Below are 8,563 nucleotides of genomic sequence, written 5' to 3'. Positions count from 1 at the left end.
TGTCTGTAGTCCACACATCTCACTATTGCTTTTTTACATTTTAAAAAAGAGGTATTCTCTTGCACTAAACTGACCATTTGTATAGTATCTCTTAAATTCAGATTGCTTTCAAATAATAAAATAAAATTTATGATTAATTTCTGGTATATGAACAAACAGTGGATTAAGAAGATGCTAAAATATATGTTCTTAATATCATTAAGCTAGGAAAAAGGTATTGATAGTTGTTGATAGATGTTGACAGAGAAAATAATGATTGGGGTGGGGAGGGAAGATAGCTGTTTCCAAATAAGAATTTGGAACTATAAGAATCCCTTTTGTGGGAGGTCTAAGGAAAGAAGGGGGCACGGGATGACAGTTCTTGATATTGAAATTACCATTGGGGAGCCAATCATCGTCTCATGGATACAGTGTCAGTCTTAACAACCTGATATACCACTATGAGTCCACACTCAAACTGGAGGAAGGTATACTTTGCTCTTCATGAAAATCTGACTCAGCACTTTAAGGGGTATGTGCAAGAAGTATGAAAACCAGGACAAACAGTTGAAAAAATACATTATTCTGTAGGTTGAAAACAAGTGTTAATGTGCTGTGCAGAGTCTCTAACCTTGTTACACACAAGCCAACTTGAAGTTACACAATAACATCAGTGAGGTATTGAATACTATGATGTATTCTTCCCATCAGGAAGGGAAACTCTGTACCTTGGTACCATATCAATGCAATAGAGTACCTTGCATTCAGAAGCTGCTCACATCCACCTGGGCTTAGGGAAAGGCACGGAAATACCTACATATAAAAATCAAAAGAAAAACTGGAAATCTGTTGCACAGAACTTAGTTTAACCTCCAGGATATGATGGTACTGACTGACTGAAGTTTCATAGTAATTTTCTAGGTTCCCTAATATAGATTACATAGATTCTTATGGTTCTACTTTAATATATACTGTAAAAAGCTTAAAATAAAGGTGCTCAACAAATAGTCGTATTATATGTTGGTTTGGGAATTTATTTTTTTTTTAATGAATGAAAAATAATTTATAGAGACTTGATGATGTGTTCAAAGTTATAAATCTCTTGAGCTGAGAATCCCAGAATCACAGAATTTTTAGGTTTGGAAAGAACCTCTGGAAATCATCTAGCCCAATGCCCCTTGTCAAGGCAGGGTCGCTTATAGCAAGTGATACAGAACCACTTGTCCAGGTAGGCTTTGAATGTCTCCAGAGAGGGAGATTCTATGAGGTTCCAGTGCTGTGCCACTCTCAATGTAAAGGAGTTCTTCCTCATGTTGAGGTGAAACTTCTGGTGGTTTAGTTTATGACCATTGCTCCTTACCTTGTCTCTGGGCATCACTGAAAAGAGTCTGCTACCATCCTCTTGACACTCTCCTTTGAGATATTTATATGCATTAATGAGTTACCATCTCAGTCTCCTCTTCTCTTGACTAAAAAGGGCCAGCTCCCTCAGTCTCTCCTCATAAAAGAGGTGCTCCAGTCCCTTAATCACATTTGTGGCTCTCAGTTGGCCTCTCCAGTAGTTCCTTGTCTTTCTTGTGCTGAGGAGCCCAGAACTGGACACAGCACTCCGGATGTGGCCTCACTAGGGTCAAGAATAGGGGGAGGGTCACCTCCCTAGAACTGCTGGCCACACTCTTTCCAATGCACCCCAGGATACCATTTACCCTCCTGACCACAAGGGCACACTGCCAGCTCATAGTCAGCCTGTCATCCACCAAAGCTCCTGGTCCTTCTCAGCAGAGCTGCTCTCTAGTAGGCCAGCCCCCAACCTGCACTGGTACTTCGGGTTATTTCTCCGCAAGTACCGGACCCCACGCTTGTCCTTGTTGAACCTCAGTAGGTTTCACTCCACACAACTCTCCAGCCTGTCAAGGTCCTACTGAATGGCAGCACAATCTTCAGGTGTATCAATCACTCCCTCTCAGTTTCATAGCATCAGCAAATGTTTCAGTTTGTTTACTGAATGAATCTGTAAGTGCTTGAAGTGTTCTGAAAGAGTTGTTCATTTTTCTTTCAATTTTTCATATCTTATGCTTTCATATCATTCGGTGAAAGGAACTAATTAAATAAGTGTTGAATAGCCTGTGGAGTCTAGGTTTGGACTAACAGAAGCCTCATGCCTTACTCTAAAACTCCAATTTGCTTTATTTCTATTACATTGGTTATCTGAATCTACATGTGTGCCTAAGGAGTTTAAAAATTTACAGACTTTTCTGTCTTTTGCTACACTGCACGTGCAAATAGTAAATTCAACATCACTTCCTACAATTAAAAGGTCTGTAGATATTAATGAGTGCATCAATTTTGCTACTTTTTCTGCCTTAAATCTTTTTATCTTTCATTTCTTACTTTTCTTAGCTGTTGAGATATTTTCTGTCCCAGAATATGACACTTTGATTTTTCTAAACATCCCACTAGCTCAGTGATTTATTGATTAAGAATAGAATCAATTCAGATTTGCAAAAAGCAAATGATTTTGTGTGATTCACTAGCCTTTGACAGGTTTTATTTTTTCGTGTTTTTTTTTTTCTTTGCTTGATAGCTCATCACTTCATGATTTATTTCTTTTTATGCAGAGTTTGTTTACTTTTTAGTTATATTTCTTGTTCAACTTATTCTTCATCTTCTGAACCACATTATTTACTGCTGGTATACTTTCCTGTTTTACCTGATTATATAGCAAAGTCATACATATTGTCGAGTTGCTGCTCCTCAGGCAGGTACAGTCCTTCCTAACTTGCCTTTGCCATTTCCTGTGCCATTTGAACATGTATAATTTATGCCTTGGTCAATGACTATGTTTATGGAAAGATCTCAACGGCTGTTTAGAGAAGGCAGAACAGGGAAGATGATACACTTGGTAATCTTGTTTGTGCATTTTTTTAAATGTTGAAGGTTTTACTCAGAATATTATTACTTTTCACTGAAAGGTGTGCTAATAATTATTAAGTGAAGAAGCATGCAAATGCTTTTTGAGAAGCAGAAAATGATTGATTCACTGTAAAGTAATATGCTCTGATTTTAGTAATTGCCATTTGGTTATTTCAATTCTCAGTTTTCAAAAGCCACCAAATTTGTGTTCTGCCCTGGAATGAATGCTGAGCGTTTAAGATGAACCTTTTCAGTTGTTCTATCTTTGCCTGATTGTTGTCTAAAGAACAGAAACATGAGAAGACCAGAAGGAGAAGCCACTGGCTTCATGCATTAGAAAGCAGTTCCAGTGCTGGTTGCAAACCAAAAACACTGAGAGGCGAGCAACAGCTTCAGATCTTACTTCTTCTGGGTTTCACTGTCTAGACAGAATGCATTTCCTTGGGCTTTTGTGTATAAAGTGGTTAATTTCACTCTATCACGAAATGTATATATTTTGTAAATTACTCTTTGGACCAAAATGCTGGCCTTGAAATGAGTATTCAACCCAAGCCTATATTAGAAAGTATTTCCTTTCTTCCTTTACTGAAGATGAAAGTTTTAGAGACTATTTGAAAATCAGTAAATCATATTTAAATCAATTTATGTTTAGTAACTTAAGTTATATATGTAATTAGTTAGAATCATAGGATCATAGAACGGTTTGGGTTGAAAGGGGCATTAGAGTAGTTCTAACTCTCCTGCCATGGCCAGGGACACCTTCTACTAGACCAGACTGCTCAAAATCCCATCCAAACTGGCTTTGAACATTTCCAGGGATGGGACATCCAATTTTTAATGTCAAACATGACCTTTAAATAGGTCATATCTTTCTGATTATTTTTTTTCCTTCAGATAGCTGAAGCTTTGCTTGAAATATATGATTCAGCAATGTGTTTTGCTGACACAAAGATAAAAATGGAAATATATTTATGCAAAATCATGTAGGCATAACTTTAAAAATGTTTTGCGCATAGAAAATACCTCCTCAGAGTTTTTACCATCATGATAGACTAAACAGTCTGGAAGCCTGAGGCTCTGAAGAAGAAGCTTTTGCTCTCCTGTGACAGTTATTCAAAACAAAGCTTGAGGTCAACTTTTGCAGTTGGACAAGTAGACCATGACAGTTCTTCCCTGAGGTTTAAACATGGTACTGACATGACACAAAATCCATTGTTATTTTTGTGTTAGTTTTAGCACTGACCTACTCTCATCACTTGGATTAATGAACAGCATCACAGCACATTTATTCTGTACCTTAATTAAGTAATGATCTCTGGGAGCCAAGTTCTATATATGTAAAGCTACTGCTGACCTCAGTGGGAAAGAACAGGCAGAAAGCATTATTAAAAAGAGGAATTAACTGAGACGTGGGAACTTAGATTTAGTCCCGATCTGTATGACATTCTCTCTTTTTCCATCTCATTCTTGCCCTGAATGTCTTTTCAGGGATTGTTAGAGGAAAAGCATAATGGCAATTGCAGTTTCCTGTGCTTTCCTAAGCTAACAAACAACATCAACCTTAATTTTGCTACTGCTGGTGGTGTAGACCATCTCTGGACAGTAGTCGGGAGTCTTATTCAGACCTAGCACTTTTGAGAGTTGATGCTTCCTTTTTACAGCATAATGATTCTCAAAAATGCAGAAAGGTTTGAGTCAATAAGGGAACTTTAAAATTATGTCTAGTCTTCATAATGTCTTGTGATATTTAATACTCGTGATGCTTTAATATTGTAACAAATTTGACATTTTTAAAATATTTTGGGAAAAAATAATGATATTCATCTATTGGTTATGTTTGAAATCATATCCAGAACATAGTTCTTCCACGTTATGGAAATGCAATTTTTTTCAAATACACATTTAAAGAAAAAAAAAGGTTGAAATAGTTCTCTCTTTTTCTAGGAATAAATTTAATCTCCGAAGGATCACTGAGAGTGAATTTGTCCTGAACAATTCCAGCTAAATTGTGCATTTAATAACACTGTGTTTAATAACAGAGTTTGTCTGGACAAAAATAGTTGTAGAAAAGAGGGTCAGCATAGCTCAGGGGGTACTGAATATACTTTGAATATATTTTTTAAATATATTACTTTTGTATATATGTTGACTCTGAGTCCATGAGGGGATCTAGTGTGTAGAGGGACTTGAATGCTTTCCCAGAAATTCTTAGTATGATGAGTATGATTACTTAAATTAATCTAAAAACATTTGAAGTGAGTATTTTTATTATTGATTTTTTAATCAAAAGAAAACTATAGGAATCTGGAGATATTGATGAGAAATCATTAAATTAAAAGATCCAAGTATTTCTGAAAGTGTTCTAACCTTATGAAACTGAATATGAAAGCAATCTTTTAGTTTGACTTTAATTTGAGCTTGAACACCTCCAGTGTTTATTAATTTTCTTTTTAATTTTTTATCTATTTTATTATGCATATTATAAAATATTTTAAATTTTACACAGATTCTTAAGAATTGAGTACTTTAGCTAATTTATATATTTTTATTACTTTAAAATGTGAGATAATATAAGTTAATGAAAAATTTTGAGATTTCTGTTATTATTTAACCCCAATAGGCAGCTATGTCCCACACATCTTCTTGCTCGCTCCCCCAAGTTGAGAGGGGGTGAGAATCAGAAGAGCAAAAGCTAGAAAAGTCATGGGTTGGGATAAAGACAGTTTAATATGGAAAGCAAAAGCCACACATACAATTAATTTACCACTTTTCATGGACAGGCAGGTGTTCAGTCATGAACAGTCCAAGAAAACTGGGCTCCATCGCATGATAACGGTTACTTGAGAAGACATACACCTGAACTCTGAATGTCCCCCTTCCTCCTACCTCCAGCTTTTATTGCTGAGCAAAAATGTTATATGGTGTGGGATATCCCTTTGGTCAATCAGGGTCAACTGTTCTCGCCACATCCCTTCCCAGCTTCTTGTGCACCCTCAACCGCCTCGCTGGAGAAGGAGTGTGGGAAACAGAAAAGTCCTTGACTCTCTGTAGGCACTGCTCAGCAATAGCTGAAATATCCTTGCATTATCAACACTATTTTGGTCACAAATCCAAAACATAAACATACAAGCTACTGTGATGAAAACTAAAGTTATGAATCCCAAAATCAGTATAGCAGTTCATATATAAGTGACATGGCTAAAACAAGTAGCACTTGGGTTCCTTTTTTATTATAAATGTTGCCATAAAAAGAAACTTTTATAGAACACCTTTGTTTTATCAACACTGTTTCGGTCAAAAATGCAAAACATAGCACCATACAAGGTATTATGGAGAGAATTATTTTTATTCCAGCTGAAACCTGTAGAGACCTCCTATTACTTGTCAGGGTTTGTTTTTCACACAAGTAGAGTGTGATGGTTTTCATGTACTTTTTTGACACTGTAGTGGTTTTAACCACAGTTTCTCTTTTTTTTGACTCATAGGCAGGAATAGAAACCAGTCCTGAGCTCTTTCACCTCTTTTTTCTTACATGAGTGTATATTACTGACAATTTTAGTGTGTATTTGCATGAAAACATGTATTTATGCCAGAAGTTTGGAAGGCTTGAGGTCATCTAGTTGCTAGCTGAACAATGACAGAACTGGGATATGTTTTGCATAAAATGTCTACAAAAACAATATCTAAAGATAGAAGTCTCTTTGCAACAAGATGTCTAAGAAACAGAATTTCAACTACCCTACTGATTTTGTTGGATCAGTTCTGTTGAGGGGATGGAGATTTTGGCCACTCATTTAGACTCACTCATATGTGAAACTCTCCTCAGCATGTTGAATGGTGTAGTCTCACTTGAAATGTAGTCCTTGTTCAGCATATTTGCCAATGTACATTGACATCTCTCCCACAGTCATGGAGGCATTTGCAGGCTTTTGCAGCCCACGGGAACACACAAAATTGTCAAACGAATGACTTCTTTTTGTGCATCGAAATTGAAATAGCTCTTCTTAGCATGGGATTTCATGCTTTTATTGCTGTTAGGTGCCGTCATGAACTCTTAACTTGCTTTCACAAGTGGGCAATGTATATTTAATTTCTTGTTATACCACTTGCACAAACCCAGGCAGTTCTTCTGAAATACCCTTAACACTTTTGCGTACTGTATTGAAAATCAGTAGATGCTTATCTTATGGAGGATTATAAAGGCAAAAACTTGAATTTATATCACTGCAATATTTTGTTAAGAACAGAGTAAATAGTTTAATTGTGTTTGTTCTATATACCAGATGGTCCTTGGCTGATGCTCTTTCAGCTCACTCTAAGAAAAGGCAAGTAAATACATGAGCAGTAAAGATGAGAGAAGATCAAGAAGAGATTAAAAAGCCTAGGAAGTGCAGGGGCTGTGTATTTAAACAACACTGATTTAAAAGCAAACAACAAAAATTATTAGGAAATGTGTTTGCCCATGAGTGTACAGCAGACCACAGCATTACCACTCAAGCTAAAACTCTCAGGATGCTGATATAGTTTCATTTATGAACAAATATAATACTCAGTGGTTATTGGGTAACAAAACTGAAAGCAAAAGTTTTTAGAAGAAAAAAAATGAAGAGAATAATTTAGTCACCTCTACAGAGTTTCCATCCCTCATCTCAAAATGGAGGTAGTGGAATGGAAAACAGTTCAGAGAAGCACAAGAAGGATGAAAAAAAGGCCTTGGAGTAACCTTTGTGCAAAGAATGATGTTCAGAAATAGATGAGGGGGAATAAACTAAAAGTGAAAAGGAACACAAAATTAGGCTCTAAAGGAAGCTTAGGGAAAAGTTAATCATCTCTTCTGTGAAAAAAGGTCTTGAGAGATCAAATTAAGGTAACAGGAGACAGGCTCAAAAGAAGTAATGAAGCCATTTCTCATGTAACAGATCACAGTTGTGAAATTCCTTGTCAAAGTTTGTTGTGGATGGGAAATTTGCATGAACTTCAAGAGGAGGCTGGATAACTGCTGGATAATGCATACCCTAAGCATGCTTGACCGACACAAACCATGCTTGGTTTAGAAATAGATGAAGGATGAGAGAATACTCGAAGTATCATCCCATTCTTCACCTAAGCATTCACTTTTTGGGGCCTATCAGAGGAAAAATCCTTAGCTAACTGAACTTTTACTCTAACTTATGGCAGATTTTTTGTCTCAGTCTCAGTTTTGTTTTGGGCTTGAGGGCTTGGGTGTTTGTGGGGCTTTTTTTGTGGTTTGTTTTTATTTCTTTTTTCAAAGGAGGAAAACAGGTTTATAGTGTGTGAAAGGTTATAACACTGTGGTAAAGAAAAGGATGGGGTAGGAGGAGAAGACAATATCATCATACAAACTGTTAGTGTGACACCTTGTATACACAAGATTTAATTTATTTTCCATTATTACCAGTATTAAAATCTTTCAAAATCTGCATAATTATTTTCATGATTATTTTGTGGGAGATTTCTTTAAAATGAATTATTTTTAAAAGTTTCCATTTCTAATTTCTTCAAAGAAATATCTTTAAATGAAAAATGAACAAAAAAATTAAACCAGGAAAACACAAATAAACAAACCCAAACAACCCAGCTGCTCCCTAAAAAAAGCAGGGTTGACTCAGGCAGGAAGATACTTTTCAATGATTCAATGATAATTGACTGT

This window comes from Pipra filicauda, unplaced genomic scaffold (assembly GCF_003945595.2).
Source record: "Pipra filicauda isolate LSUMZ 115617 unplaced genomic scaffold, ASM394559v2 scaffold67_size6003252_pilon, whole genome shotgun sequence".
In the NCBI taxonomy this organism is placed as follows: domain Eukaryota; kingdom Metazoa; phylum Chordata; class Aves; order Passeriformes; family Pipridae; genus Pipra; species Pipra filicauda.
This window is presented reverse-complemented; position numbering follows the sequence as displayed.